Source organism: Lepisma saccharinum, chromosome 2 (genome assembly GCF_977018435.1).
Source record: "Lepisma saccharinum chromosome 2, izLepSacc3.1, whole genome shotgun sequence".
NCBI classification, from domain to species: Eukaryota; Metazoa; Arthropoda; class Insecta; order Zygentoma; family Lepismatidae; genus Lepisma; species Lepisma saccharinum.
Genome location: NC_139230.1, coordinates 68,534,054 through 68,549,379, shown reverse-complemented (window position 1 = coordinate 68,549,379; position 15,326 = coordinate 68,534,054). Strand labels below are relative to the sequence as shown.

The 15,326-nt window shown below is 38.4% G+C and overlaps 1 protein-coding gene across 2 annotated transcripts in view; it reads right to left on the bottom strand.

Moving 5' to 3' along the window:
* Positions 1–15,326, bottom strand: part of FoxP (forkhead box transcription factor P) — a 1,057,401-nt gene that overhangs the window by 480,126 nt on the left and 561,949 nt on the right. The window lies entirely within an intron of this gene.

The window sequence follows — 15,326 nt, the reverse complement described above, 5'->3', positions numbered from 1 at the left end:
AAAGGCACACAGAAACATCTTCCTTTCACCTCTTGCTCTATCATACGTTCATGTTCTTACGTGGCATGGAATCGGCCTCTGAATAGCGTAAGGGTGTTGTAAACTGAGTGATTTTCTTTCTTGTTTTGGATGTATAAGATGTGAAACAATATGGCAAGATGATGCGATATTCGACATTCAAATTCCCGTGCGTGTACATCATTAAAATGAATAGTGGCTCCTTCAATCAATGCTAGTTATACTGATATGTGTTGAAATACAACAACAGCTTGTGCTGAGCATTAACGACCAGAAACCTAAAGTTCCTGACCTTACCTAAAGAATCCGGTTAGTACGTACAGCTAATTGTCTTGAACAACTACTTGTTCTTTCATACATACCATGCGTCCCATTTTAAGTGTGAGAAAGGTCTCAGTTCATTTTCTTCAAGGTCTTCTTGCAGGAAGTGTGCCCTTTGTTTACTGAGTTTACAAGAGAGTTATGGAAACTTCATAACGCTGGTCTAATTTCTTGTTATAAACATGAACACTTTGTTGTATCTACTTCATACTAAGCAAAGAAACCGATAGAAATAGTGATATTAAAAATATCTGCTGGTGTGAATACGGAAATGAAATTTGAGTCATCTCACAATTTGACACACTCCTGGATAGAACTAGAGAAAGAGTTTCATTTTCGGGTTTTTCTTTGGACACAAGAGCAAAACGGCAGTTCGGGATCTTCACCAAGCCGGAAAACACAGAGTTTGTTTAAACAAACAATTCCAGCTCTAAATATAACATTCAAGTTGAATTTTCAGGAGGCGCAGTGGAATCCGGACAAACAGACGCAGCAGCCACTTGCAATTCTGCAATATTTACAATAAGCACAAGCAATATTCTGTGTTTGGGCAAGTTGGAACTGTTGGTCTTGCAGCCATCCAACTCTCCACGCCCTAGCGCCGATTGGATTTGTAATTTGCTGTGCCGTGTCAAGAAAGCCCGCTCTTGTCGGCTGGACTCTGGCCAGAAAATCGCACATTCATTTCGATAATCCGTTCCCCACAGCAGTTCCTCTCGCGCCCTGTTTTTGAATCTGTTTTGCTCCTTTTGGTATACACAACCAACAAGACATCTATGGCTTGAACACAAGGCAGAATGAATAGGTTTGCGGTTGAACTGATTTCGACGAGCACGGAGTATAATGTACCGTAAGAGATATACGCGGGATATTACAGCTGCATAGAAGCAAGTAAAGCTCGGCGTGTTTATTTTGGAGGGTGATATCCTAACTATCTTAAAGGAGCGAGTGTGGTTTCCTAAACCACTACCTGCATACTCCATCGGCATAGAAATGCAATTTCATTCTTTTTCCGTCATTTTATGTCGCTTTTATACCCCTTAAGTTAGTCGCGACGATGAAGATGGATTTAGAATTGATGAAATTGATCATGGGAAGAACCTGGGTCCTCTGGCTTCGTAGCGCGTTAAGCTCATCAATCCGCCACGGAGGGTGGAAGGTATATAAATATGATTTTACCTTTTCAGCAACAATCATGAAACTATTCTCAATGCAGATGATTCGCTACGCATGAATACACTAAAATTTTTGGTAGTCGAATATTATTTGTTAGTATTGTGATACTGAGTGTTTTATTGTTGTCTAAAATCGATGATAGATGCAAGAAATGGACAATGCATAAGCCTATATCAATGCCTATATTCGGATGTACATTAGTATTTTCCATACATAACTTGTTTGCGGTAATTAGGCTCTTGCAAATTGGTGTTGTGTTGTTCGACAGAATACATGCAGGAAATCATAACTTTATCCAAATAAGAAGTAAATATACTGTGTTAAATAGAAACAGTTTTATCTTTGCATAAGCCAATGAAACAGCAGATGAGAGAATTATGTAGTTAAAATAGAAGACTTGTATTTGCAATTAAGGGAAATACACAACACGTGCGCAAAAGGTACTTCAAGGATAGTTTTCCAAGCAGCTTTTCGTCCGCTTTTAAATGTCTTACTAGGTCGGAATACAGTATCTCTTTCAAAGTGGCATACTAATTGTCCTCAAAGTGATATATGTGCTATCTGAACAGCGATCGAACCCAGGACTATCCAGATCAAGTGGAAAAGGGCTAATCACTGAGCTACCCTGGACCCCGCAAATTAATACCCTGAGACTAATTTGACATATGCTGGGATTATCTATACAGGATTAGATGTTTAACGAGAGAGAGAGAGAGAGAGAAATAAAACATACTAGTTTCTCTGTGTTCATAAGTCAACTGCAAATCTGAAATGTATTATTTTGTATTATTTAAAAAGGAAGACTATGCAAAGTATAAAGTTTTCATACCATAGGAGTCTTCAATCGAGTTGCTTTTCTGGAACATTAAAACATCCTTCGTCTGAATTCACATGACTCACGTTGCGTTCGCATTGCAACAATTGTTGCCTCCTTCCAGAAGGAATCTTACTGTTCTTTCTCCAATAGTTTCATGTTTATCTGTTCCTGCCAATTTTTTCTGAGCTATATAACATATTAAATGATGCGGTGAAGACGATAAGTTTTTGCCTCTGTATTGTTTTTGGATACAGGCAAGCAACATTTATGCAAAGCCTGTAATCACAATTTCAATATAAACACGTTATTACTTTGATACTTCCTTCCGTCTCTCGCACGGTAAACCATGGGAAAATATAATTTATTCTGATAGACCAATCCTCCTGCGTGTATTTCCAATATCTTGCTGAAGGCCCATCTTTCAAGTTAATCCAAATCCAATACTTTCAAGTTTAGACGCTCAAGGCCTCACATCAAGATTATTAAAAGCGTGCTATGCTCATCTCGTCCCGTTCTTCTGGGTCAGTTCTTCTTCGTTGATGTGGGATTTTCTCCAATGCAAGATCATCAACACCATTTGTCATATTCGCCTTTGAATTCTTAAGCGACACCAGCAGCCTGGGCTCGTGGTGAACTTCACGGTCGAATTACATTGTTAATTGTTCCTTTGCTGGTTTCCTTTCGTTAGCATATTTGGCAGAAGGTCGTTTACAAGACAGTCGCAGCAAAGAGAGCTTTTGCCAATGCTGTTCGATTGGGACAGGGAAGTCATTGCACAGCATCGTCAGTGGTCTGAAGGGAAATGGGTGCAGACGAGGAAAAGGCGGAGGTGGGGATGAAAGATATAAAAAAGAGAGAGAGAGAGCACAGAGAGGGGTGGAAAGAGAAAGGGGAGGGAAGACAGAGGTGAAGGAGAGTGGCAAATCCCTGGAGATAATGACTAACATGTTTAGGGCTGGCCAAATGACTTGGCCAGCAGTAAATGGGAGTTTCGTTTTAGTGGACACTGTCCCTTGCGGACTAGGAGTTGAACCGGGATAAGAGCAAAGGGGATGAATGGTCGTCATGAATCGGTTATTTATTCGCGTTTCCGGGGTTGAGGGGAAAGAAGCTTTCTTCTCCATGCCGTGACATGCACGGTAAAATTTCTCCATTTTAGGAGCCTTTCAATTGGGTACAAAAAGTGGCATTGTCATAAGCCATAGTCTTTAATGGCTGTCCATTGGTCATTGTGACATTGGTCGGAAAAGGCCGATTGACGTTCTATCCTGCGACTCGAAGTGGGATCAACGAAAAGGGTGCGACGTAAAGAGCAGCTGAAAAGAAGTGGGTAAAAGGAGGGGTAAGGTTCGAAACAGGGGGAAGAGTAAGACGAATAGGGGAACGTAATGCTCCATAATGTACGATTTTAAGAAACAACCTAACGTGTTTGAAAAATGTATTGCGCAAGGGTATTACTAAATTGAAAACGGCTACAAGCATCTGAAACTTACTGCACAACCTTTCTCAAGTTATAAAGTTATGAATTCGTGTTGTTAATATGTGAATTTTCTTGAACTCCTCGAAAGCTTAGTGTATTTATTTGTATTTCTTTGGAAAGGGAATACTAAGGGTGGACTAGGGCAAGGAACATGTGAATAACATTTTGGGGGATCAGCAAATTGTTATTAGTTACATCAAGGTACTAGCGTCACGAATGAGTATGAGGATGATTGTGGTTGACCAGCTCTTCTAAAATAAAAAGGAAAGAAGACAGGGTACGTCAAAATGGTAAAACAACGCAGGATAGCTAAAAAAAAAATGAGTCATGTCATTCCTAGGGTTACCCTATGTACCCTTTTCTCAGACATGTCCTACATTTTAGTATTATGTCCAGTGTACGCGAAGGATTTGAAAAAAAAATGTAAATGTTCTACAGTTTGAGCATCACATAATTTACATGGAGAAAATTCGTCTTACATTTGGACAAACAGAATATCAAAGTGAAATTATTTATCTTCTGAGGGGAAGTATTACTCTACAACCTGGTGAAAGGAAGACACTGAAAAGTGCATTGTTGTTTTAATCATAAAAATCGATTACAACTAATGATGCTCCGACCTCTGTGGCGCAGTGGTTAGCACATAGTGTGCTATGACGCCGGGGTACTGGGTTCGAAACCCGTCATGAACACAGATGTTCTTTCAGAGTGTCGATTTATGAATTCATCATATGATCACTCATCCTCATCTTTGCAATTAGCCAAAAATGGCAGAAAAGTGAATTAAAATAAACCAAATCAAATCCAATGAATGATTCAAAGTGTTGTCATCAATTTATATGTAATTGCTATCAAAAGTAAAAATATGCTCATTTTCTTAACAAAAAGTTTGCCAATTTCACATTATTTGCTAATATGATTGATTGTGTCCTACATTTTGGCTTATTCCTACAATTTGAGATTGGGACTGTGTATCCAATTCTTTGTTGTTCCCTTACGAAATTCTGATGTATGTAGGTCTTCGCGTGGAGATATTACTATTTAATTATTATTCTTTCTAGGAATCAGAGGGTAAACACACTATTAAATGAGAACCAAGAGCAGCAAGTGAACTAGTGACTATCTCTACTCCTCCACCTCTTGTTTCGCAAATAGACTCCCTGGCTTTGCAATGATTTACGCTTTCTTCCGAAACACCCTCTTTATTTGCATGAACAATATAAAGAGTTTGTTTGAAATTGTTTCCAAGTCCACTTCATACACAGATAGGTTAATCGGGACTGACCTACAGTTTAAAGTGGTATCCAAACTAATGTGTGTCTCCACCGAGTATCGAACCCGTGACCTCGTGATTACAAGGCGACGAAGTTTCTATCACGCCACTAGAGGGGTCCCAAAATATAATGAAAATGGCAACAGAACATGAAGTACCGCCGGTATATAAATATGTAACTACCATTACACACTTTACAAATGTTCGAAAGAGTAGTGTTTGGGCCTCCCGATAGCGTAGTGGTAACATTGTAGGAGTCCAGTGCTCGATACTCCATGCACACACTGTGCAGGTACAGTCCCGGTTAGCCTTTCTGTGCATAAAGTTGACTTTAAAAACAGACTCGAAGAAGATTATTTACTTAGGACACTTCGTCGCTTTTCTGTATCTTTTTATGTTTATAGCAAAGATGAGTGAGAATAATGATTGGGTGAAATTGAAACGATACTCACAAAGAAGGTCCGTTCCTAAACCAGGATTCGAAACAGGAGCTAGCCTCCCCGATGGCGCAGTGGCAGCGTCATCGCCTTGTAATCAAGGGTTTCCCGGGTTCGATACCCGATGGAGGCACATATTGGTCCGGTCCCACTTTAAAGTGTAGGACCAGTCCCGATTAGCCTTACTGTGCATAAAATGAACTATAAAAATAAATCTTTAAGTGAAGTACTCAACGAGCTCGCACACCAAGAAGGTGGGAATTAATGTCATCTTGGCGCAGGATTCAGAAAAATTGGTACAGTGTCGATTCATTTTAATCTACATTCAAATTTATACCAGGATATAGCCTACCAGAAAAATACACAAGCCTGACCGACAGAATAACGTTGTTGGAAAGACTCGTAAACACAGAAGAAAGAAAGTTTTGAGAGCCCAACACACACAAACACAAATACACACACAAAATTGTAATGGGAAGGTATTTCGTGTTGCACGAAATCGTCTAGTGACTTCCCAATGATAACTTGTCTATGTCATACAACTCATCCTCTGCAAATAATATAACAGAAACGATGCCATAAATAAATAAGCCATGAAAGTCGTTCATGCAATATTTCACAGGCTACATTTTTATTGAATTATCGTGTACACATTTTATTTCGTAACTACTAGACGTAGAAACACGAAAAGCTCTGTCGCAAAGGAATGCAAATTAGCGTTTCAGTTCAATAATAATTGTTATTAAGCGTCTCCATACATCGCTGTTGTTTTTTCTTACCCTTCTTATTAATTTAATATTAATTACCCAATCAAGAAATCAGGAATTTAACTATTGCAATTTACACTTTACAGTGATCACTTCTGCACAGTTAAAAATATATATTTTTACTATATTTAGTGCTCGAAAGTGACAAACCGACCCCAGACTATTTTGAGCTAAAATATTCTTAACACTCCAGTACAAATATTAAGGCAATAACACTAAATAACTTATGTTGACTTACATTGCAATTTTAAAAACATAAATATTTCCAATTTGCTTTTCTGGGAAAAAAAAGCGTATAAAGTTTCGAAAAATGGAGGGATGTACGGAGTAAGCATCTAACTATTGGGAACTCTGTTCTTTACTATCGTTAAGGCTAGGACATGTAGACAACATACATGGAAAAAGAAAAATTAATTGCAATTGGAATAAGTGAAAAGGCGCTAAAATACAGCAATGACTAGTAAAAGCGAAGTCCGAACCACTGACCCTCAAAGGGCGGTTACGTCATTGAATTAGGGGAAAGTGGGGGAATTGCGACCACCTAAGGGAGATTTTAAAAATCTCAAAAACTGTACGCAGTGAAACAAAAAGAAAATGTGGGCCTGAAAAAGCAATGTTTGTAGTACATCTCTGAGTATCACTTTCCTCCCTGTCGTTAATAGTTATCTCTGTAAACGTCAAAAAGTAACAATGTGCGTGTGAGCGCAATTGCCCTATTGGTAGGGTAATGGCACTCAGTAATCATCCTAACGGTAAATCAATACAATTTTTGTACTATACAGAAACTATATCTTTACGTACTTATAATTAATATGCAGATACAAATTAAATTGAGCTCAATTTTGCACAAAAATCCACACATCGGACGCTTATTATGAGAAACGTGTTTGCACCCTTCATGTTCCCATCACAAACAGCGTGAGCGTCATTACCCGATAGGCGCCATATTATGTTATTTGTTTCTCGTCTCATGAAGAACCTCAAATGTTTACTTTATAATAATTAAGAAATAAGCAGGATATACTATTATTATATCTGTAAAATTTTCAAGACTAGCTTAAACGTTCCGTCTACTTACCTTGCACTTTTTTCCTTCCCAATTTTATAAGAAAATATGACGAATTCGTTTTTCGCACCCTGCTTCTTAAAAGTCAACTCCACATTTGCCGCCTTTTGTTTGGTGCCTGGTAGTACTGGGTTCTAGATGTCAGCACAGGTTACTCTTCAATAACACCCTCCGTAACGACTACAGAGGGGTGAGCGCCATTGCCCGCTGAGCGCCATTCCCCCACCTTCCCCTAAGTTTTTATTGAAAATGAGCTACAGTACGGTATTAATAAATGTGCAGTTATTCTGTAGCTCAATAAAATACTTTCTCATTTACCAATTTGTGGACACAATTTTTAATGAAAATGCATTGGAATTTTCCTTATTATCTGTCGCTTTTCTGCCTCTGTAAGTTTCAAGACGATGAGGATGAATAATGATTAGATGGAACTGACGATAATTGATTGATTTCATTGATTGATTTGCTTTATTTTACTTAGTTCTTTTCTGCCACTGTTGGCTAATTTGCGAAGATGAGGATGAGTGATGATATGATGAAATTGATGAATGGACACTCACAAACTTCTATGCCCGGGCCGGGATTCGAACCCGGGAATTGACGGTAAGACACACACACAGGAACTTAACGTCCATATTGCAAGACCCTGTGGCCGAGTGGTTAGCACATCGCGCTGCGACGCCAAGGGTCCCGGGTTCGAATCCTGGTCGGGTTTGGTTGTTTGTGAATGTCCATTCATCAATTTAATCATTTCATCACTCATCCCCATCTTCGCAAATTAGCCAAGAGGCACAAAACGCGTAGTTAAATAAACTAATTCCCACCCTGTATTTGTCTTGTGTAGTATCGGTGGTGTGTATGTATGTGTCTTGTGTTGTAGTTGTGCTGTCTAGTATGTTTGTGTAGTAGTTGTGCTGTCTAGTAGGTTTGTTTTGCGTTGTAGTTGTGCTGTCTAATTTGGTTGTGTTTGTCTTGTGTAGTAGTTGTGGTGTGTTTGTGTTTATATTGTGTTATAGTTGTGAAGTGTTTGTGTGTGTCTTGTGTAGTAGTTGTGCTGTCTAATGTGTTTGTGTTTGTCTTGTGTAGTAGTTCCTCCATTCATATTGGGGGTTAGGCGTAGAGCTGACAACTCTGCACTGTAAAACGCCATGTCAAGAATCAGCAATATAAGGCCATGGATGTTCCCAAGGTAAAATATTCCGGAGGTAAAATAGTCCCCCGTTCGGATCTCCGGGTGGGGACTACTTTGGGAGGCCCCTGGACCAAGGAAAAGATCTACGTTAGGAATAAGAAAAATATTAAATTAGGCACCTGGAATGTTCTGAGCCTTTACCGGCCTGGGGCATTTCAGTGTACAGTTAATGAGATAGTCAAGTATAAATTAGATGTAGTAGCTGTCCAGGAAGTTAGGTGGCCAGGAGAAGGGAATTGTAAAACTAAAAATTATACTTTTTTCTATGGTGGTACTGAAAATCATAATTTTGGAACAGGCTTTTTCATAAATAATAGAATTATCTCGGCTCTTAAAACAATAGAATTTATTAATGATAGGATATCATATGCAGTTTTACAGGGTAGGTGGTGTAAAATTATTTTAATAAACATACATGCACCAACGGAAGATAAAGATGATAATACTAAAGATGATTTTTATACAGAGTTAGAACAGGTCTTTGATAAATTTTCTCAGTATGATATGAAAATTCTGTTAGGTGACTGTAATGCACAGATTGGGAAAGAAGAGACATTTAAACCCACGATTGGTAAAGAAAGTCTTCATGAATTAAGTAATGATAATGGTATAAGATTGATTACTTTTGCAACCTCAAAGAATTTAATTGTGAAAAGTACCACTTTTAAACATAAAGATATCCATAAATATACCTGGTCTTCTCCAGATGGTAAAACTCATAATCAGATAGATCATATTCTCATTGATAAGAGAAGGCATACTAGTATAATTGACGTTCGTACACATAGAGGTGCTGACTGTGCCAGTGACCATTATTTAGTAATTGCTAAATTAAGAGAAAGACTCTCAGTGATAAATCATAAGCAACAAAATCTAAAAGTTCTAAAATTTGATACAGGAAAGTTTACTGATGAAAGAATTAAGAAAGATTACCAAATTAAACTGTCAAATAGATTTGATGTTTTGCAGGATTTAAATGATGATGAAAATATAAATGAAACAGACGTAAATAAGAATTGGGAGCACATACGTAATGCAATAGAATCAGCAGCTAAAGAAACTATAGGATACCATAAACCGAGAAAAAGTAAGCCATGGTTTGATAATGAATGTCATAATCTAATAGAAATAAGAAATCAGGCTAGAATTAGGTGGTTAAATAACTCTGATGATAAAAAATCTAAACAATTATAATAGAATAAAGCGAGAAGTTAACCGCACGTTTAGAAGTAAAAAAAGAGATTACTTGAAAAGCAAAATTAACGAAATTGAAACAAACAGCAAAAATAAAAATATCAGAGATTTATATAAAGGTGTAAATGAGTTTAGAAAGGGGTGGCAACCTAAAGTAAACTTGATAAAAGATAAAGACGGTGATTTTCTAGCTGACCCAAGCGATATTCTAAATAGATGGAAGAACTACTTTAATGACCTTTTAAATGTCCATGTAGGAGATAAATCAGAAGTGAATGAAGTACACACAGCAGAACCTTTAGTCCCAGAACCTAACTTGACTGAAGTTAAAGATGCTATTAAAAGGCTAAAGAATAACAAAGCACCTGGCATTGATTTAATACCAGCTGAGTTAATTAAATATGGTGGAAATTCATTAATTTGTCAAATTCATAAATTAATTTGTTTAATATGGAATAAAGAAGAAATCCCTCAACAGTGGAAAGAATCCATAATTGTTCCTGTGTTTAAAAAAGGTGATAAAATGAACTGCAATAATTACCGTGGAATTTCTCTACTCTCAACAACATATAAAATATTATCTAACATTCTTTTAACAAGACTAACCCCATATGCTAATGAAATTATAGGTGATTATCAATGTGGATTTAAACGTAACAGATCAACTACAGATCAAATTTTTCACATCAGACAGACACTTGAAAAAAAGTGGGAATATAATCAAAATGTCCATCAGCTATTCATTGATTTGAAAAAAGCATATGATTCGGTCAAAAGAGATAAATTATATAATATATTAGTAGAGTTTGGAATACCTAAGAAGCTTGTTAGTATGATAAAAATATGCACCAGTGAAACAGAAAGTAAAATTCGTGTGGGTATTAATATGTCTGACAAATTTACAATTCATGATGGGTTAAAACAAGGAGATGCATTATCTCCATTGCTCTTTAATTTTGCCTTAGAATATGCTGTTAGGAAGGTAAACGAAACTAAAGAAGGACTAAAATTAAATGGTGTGACTCAGTTGTTAGCATATGCAGATGATGTAGACTTACTGGGGGATGATGTGAATACAATTAAGAATAATGCTAAAATATTTTTCAAAACTGCTAAAGAGATAGGTTTGGAAGTTAACAAAGAGAAAACTAAATATATGCTTACAGGCCGAAACCAAGTGTTAGGTAATAATCAAAATCTAATTATTGATAACAACTCGTTTGAAACAGTTTCCAAATTCAAATACTTAGGAGTAATATTAACAAATGAAAATTATATTAAAGAGGAAATAAAAAGTAGGCTTAATTCAGGAAATGCATGTTACTTCTCTCTTCATAAACTTTTGTCTTCTCGTTTAATATCTAAGAATCTAAAAGTTAAAATATACAAAACCGTAATTTTGCCTGTAGTATTATATGGGTGTGAAACTTGGTCCCTTACATTGAAAGAGGAACATAAATTGAGAGTATTTGAAAATAGGATCCTTAGGAAAATATTTGGACCTAAAAGGGATGAGGAGACAGGTGAGTGGAGAAGGTTACATAATTTAGAACTACATAATTTGTATTCATGTCCAGACATTATTAGAATAATTAAATCAAGAAGACTTAGGTGGGCAGGCCATGTGGCACGAATGGGAGAGGAAAGAGGAGTTTTCAGGATTCTTGTTGGGAAACCTGATGGTAAGAGACCAGTAGGAAGGCCAAGACGAAGATGGAGGGACAACGTCGAGATGGACCTAAGGGAAATCGGTAGGGATGGAAAAGAGTATATAGATCTTGCTCAAGATAGGGACAGATGGAAGGCCTGTGTTGCTGCAGCCATGAACCTTCGGGTTTAAGAAGGCTAGAGAGTTAGTTAGTTAGTAAATAAACTAAATCAATCAATCAATTAACGTCCATATCCAGGTAGGGACTCGAACGTGAACCTGAGAAAACTTGTATCATGCCCTTTTTATTTTAATAAAAGTTGTTGATTTTTGTGATCAAATACAATCAGCACAGTTTCTTGATATATGAGGTGCTTTTATACCTAGTCGCTCATTCTCATTTTCCCTGTGAACCTTTTCGTAAATACATTTTGTAAATTTCTATTATGTTAACAACTTGTGAACACCAAGCTTATGTTAAAAATACAGCGAATTAAACACACATCTTCCTTGATCTTCAACGATATCGCTCACTTAGACTTACTAGCAGATTATTACGCGCTCTGAGAATCCCAAGACTTATATATACTCTGTCCCAGGAATGTGTGGAGCAAGCGAACGAAAACAAGTCCTCTGCGCAAGTAGCGACTCGAGAAGGTTTCATCAATGAACGTGTCATTGGGGAAGTGAGTACATAAAGGGGAAAACGCGACTACAGTTACTAGCCGTTTGCAACAGCGCGCACTGTCCTGCTCCGCCCATTAGAATCCTCCCCTTCTCCACCGTTATGCGAGGCGTTGCTCCACAGACTCCTAGAACAGACTGTAGGTTGGAATCCAAAATGTAGCATGGTTGGCTGTTTTAGTGTTTTCAGTGTAATGTGTTAAGTCAATTAGTCATCCGTCCTAATCATTGGATTAATTCAGAGACGCTGAAAATTAAAGGTTGAGTAGCTGAAATACGAGAAAATACCAATATAATAATGATGTTATTTGAATCAAGTAATAATAATTTTAAAGTTACGAATTAATTAGAGAAAGTTTTGTCTCGCGAGGAAGAAACGGGAAGAAAATATGAATCGGAGGTAAAAGAAACAGTTAAACGTTTATATTAAGTAATATTTGCGTGCTACGTTGTGCAAGCTGCGTGCAGCCAACTACCCAGGCGCTCACACGAAAAGCACCCACGAAAGGTTTTCCTCCAAAACCTCAACCCGCAAATTCCCTCGCCCTAAACACTCAGGCTGCTCCGTGTTATTGAAACGTTCCAGTGGACCAGCTCAACTGTAATCGACTGTGTTTGAATTGTTCGGAGGGAGAGATTACATGATGGTGGCAAAAAGAAAAACAATTCCGCCTCATAATGGGGGGCCGGAGCTTATGCCAAGTGTTTCTTATTAGCATTCCTGGAACAGAGTGGATGAGTTTGGAAGAGGAGGAGCAGGTGGCGGGGGGAAGTGCCCTCACCTAGTCCCGGCGTCCAAGAGCCTTGTTTTGCCAACGATCGGGAGCAACTGGCGATATTGAACAATACACCGACGCTGATCATTGGCCATTGTTCTTATACGTACACGCGTGACATTATGGGTACGATAAAAACGGTAGCCAAGAAAGGTTTTTGGTTGGTCGAGTTTGGATTGTGGATTACGGCAAGCCTGGAGCCGATTTTGCCTTGCTGGACACTCCCAGAAAGTCATATTGAAATCACAAGGGACTAAACATTATTGATCGACAAATTTAGGTATTTCCGCTATTCAACAAGATCTTCTGAACTGAACTGTACTATAGTTATTAAGCATTTATGCTCTCTACAGATAATTACCAAACATTATACAAGCTTGATTGTTAAGCTGGTAACCAAAGTTTTCACATACTAGCGCGCATATACACGTATACATTCTCTCCCTACATACATAGAGAGAAAGAGAAATTGCTAACTTGTATGCTGTTTCAACTATTTAATTTAGAAGGTTCTGTTGCGTTATCAACCAGGCAACCTGGAGACGTTTCCAAGCAAATGTCACTATATCCTCACAGTATTGAAGTACAAAGAAAATGTCAACCATATAATTTGTTGAACGAGAAAGTTGATTGATTGGTTTGGTTTATTTTACTTCACTTTTCTGCCACTTTTGGCTAATCGCAAAGATAAGGATGAGTAATGATAAGATGGAATTGATGAAGCGATACTCACAAAGAACACCCATGCACAGGCCGGGATTCGAACCCAGAAATGAACGTGATATGTTAAATTCAAATCAGAGTACTGATGTTTTTTTTTCGTTTTTTTCGGGGGTTTTTGTTGCAGTCCAAAAGAATCTGAGACCCATTCAGTCGTTTATTAGCTGGATGGATACCCAAGGGCATTTAACGGTATGTAAGCAATTTAAGCTCATTCTTAGGTAATCTGTAGTTCATAGTGACTAAATACTCTCAAACTTACTGTTTTTATCGTAGAACTTTACGTTGGATCTCTCTAAGAAAGCAGAGCATAAAAGCTTAGCAGAATACAATTCATCTAAAATGCGTTATATTTTCATATTGATGTAAGGTGTTTATTTCAAATTAGAGTGATGTTGTATGGCAATCAATTTAGTAGCAATGTAAATTAGATGTAAAATTCACTTTGTTGTGGGTGTGAAGTAATAAATACACAATGAATGTTAAGAGCAGGCTAACAGTGCACTTGCGGTTCAGTGTCATACTATTACAATATAAATTGTGCCGAGCTCCGTGGCCGAGTGGTGAGCATAGTGCGCTTCGACGCCAGGGTCACCGGTTTCGAATCCCGGTCTGGGCATGGGTGTTCTTGTGAGTGTCCTTTCATCAATTTCATTATATCATCACTCATCCTCACCTTCGCGATTAGCCAAAAGTGGAAGAAAAGGAAAGTAGAATGAACCAATAAAAATGGCAAAGTGAATTAGGCAAGTGGTGGCCTGCAGATACGTTTTCTGTTCATAAAAACAACATTGTTAAAAAGTCCTGAATGTATCCGTAAGAGAAAAAGATGTGTTTCTGTAGAGGTGGGGCTGAACTCACAAAAAAGGAACTGAAGAAAGGCTAATTTTCTGAGCAACTAAGTTTCTGCTTGAGATAATGAGACACACTCATTGTGTTAACGGCGTAAATTCGGAGGGAGACACTGAAGATTTTTGACTCTTGTTCTTCATCGCACCCCAGACTGCTTTTACTCCATTCCAAAATAAATGTCCACCCTTCCTTCCTAGCAGGATTCCCAACTCGGCCATGGTCAATCAAAGTCGGGCTTGGTTCCACGGAGAAGTCCGACAATGATTTCAAATAAAACAAATGACGCCAGAGCTTTCCCTGGACGAGAAGAAGTTTTGGTAATTGGGTTTGTGAATTCCGAAGGCCAATAAACGAGCGCAGATCCACAATAAGAAGAAACGCCCGGTAGAGGTCCCATGAGAGGAAAACAAGCGATGGTCGTTAAAGCAATGAGCCGACTGATGACCCGGGACCCGGCTTCTCTTCTCCAGCCCAGAGTCTTGTTTACTGCTTGGACTCTGCTCTCGGTCAATAAGGGGGAGTATGAAAAGCACGGAAAAACTCAGGCAGGAAGCTGACGTTTGCAACTGCTCACAATCGCAAAAGCTTTTCAGTGGAGGCGGAGGGGGAAGGGGGGAGGAAAGGAGAGGAGAGACGAAGGGGGGAAGAAGCATGAAGAAAGACAGAGAATGCAAGACTGGCAGAAAATAGCAAATATTGCAGAAAACGGGGTCCTCCCGGAAAACAACGGCAAATCGTGGGGATGGGTTGGGAGAGAGAGAGAGAGGTTGGTGGGTGGGTGGACGGATACAAACGTGTATCCCTCCCAAATCTTAGCCCTCTCCTCACTTGCTTGCCAAGTCCGTTGCCAAGTTTCGGATGCAAATATTCAAGAGAGGTCTTCTCGCCTCATTTATAACCCGACT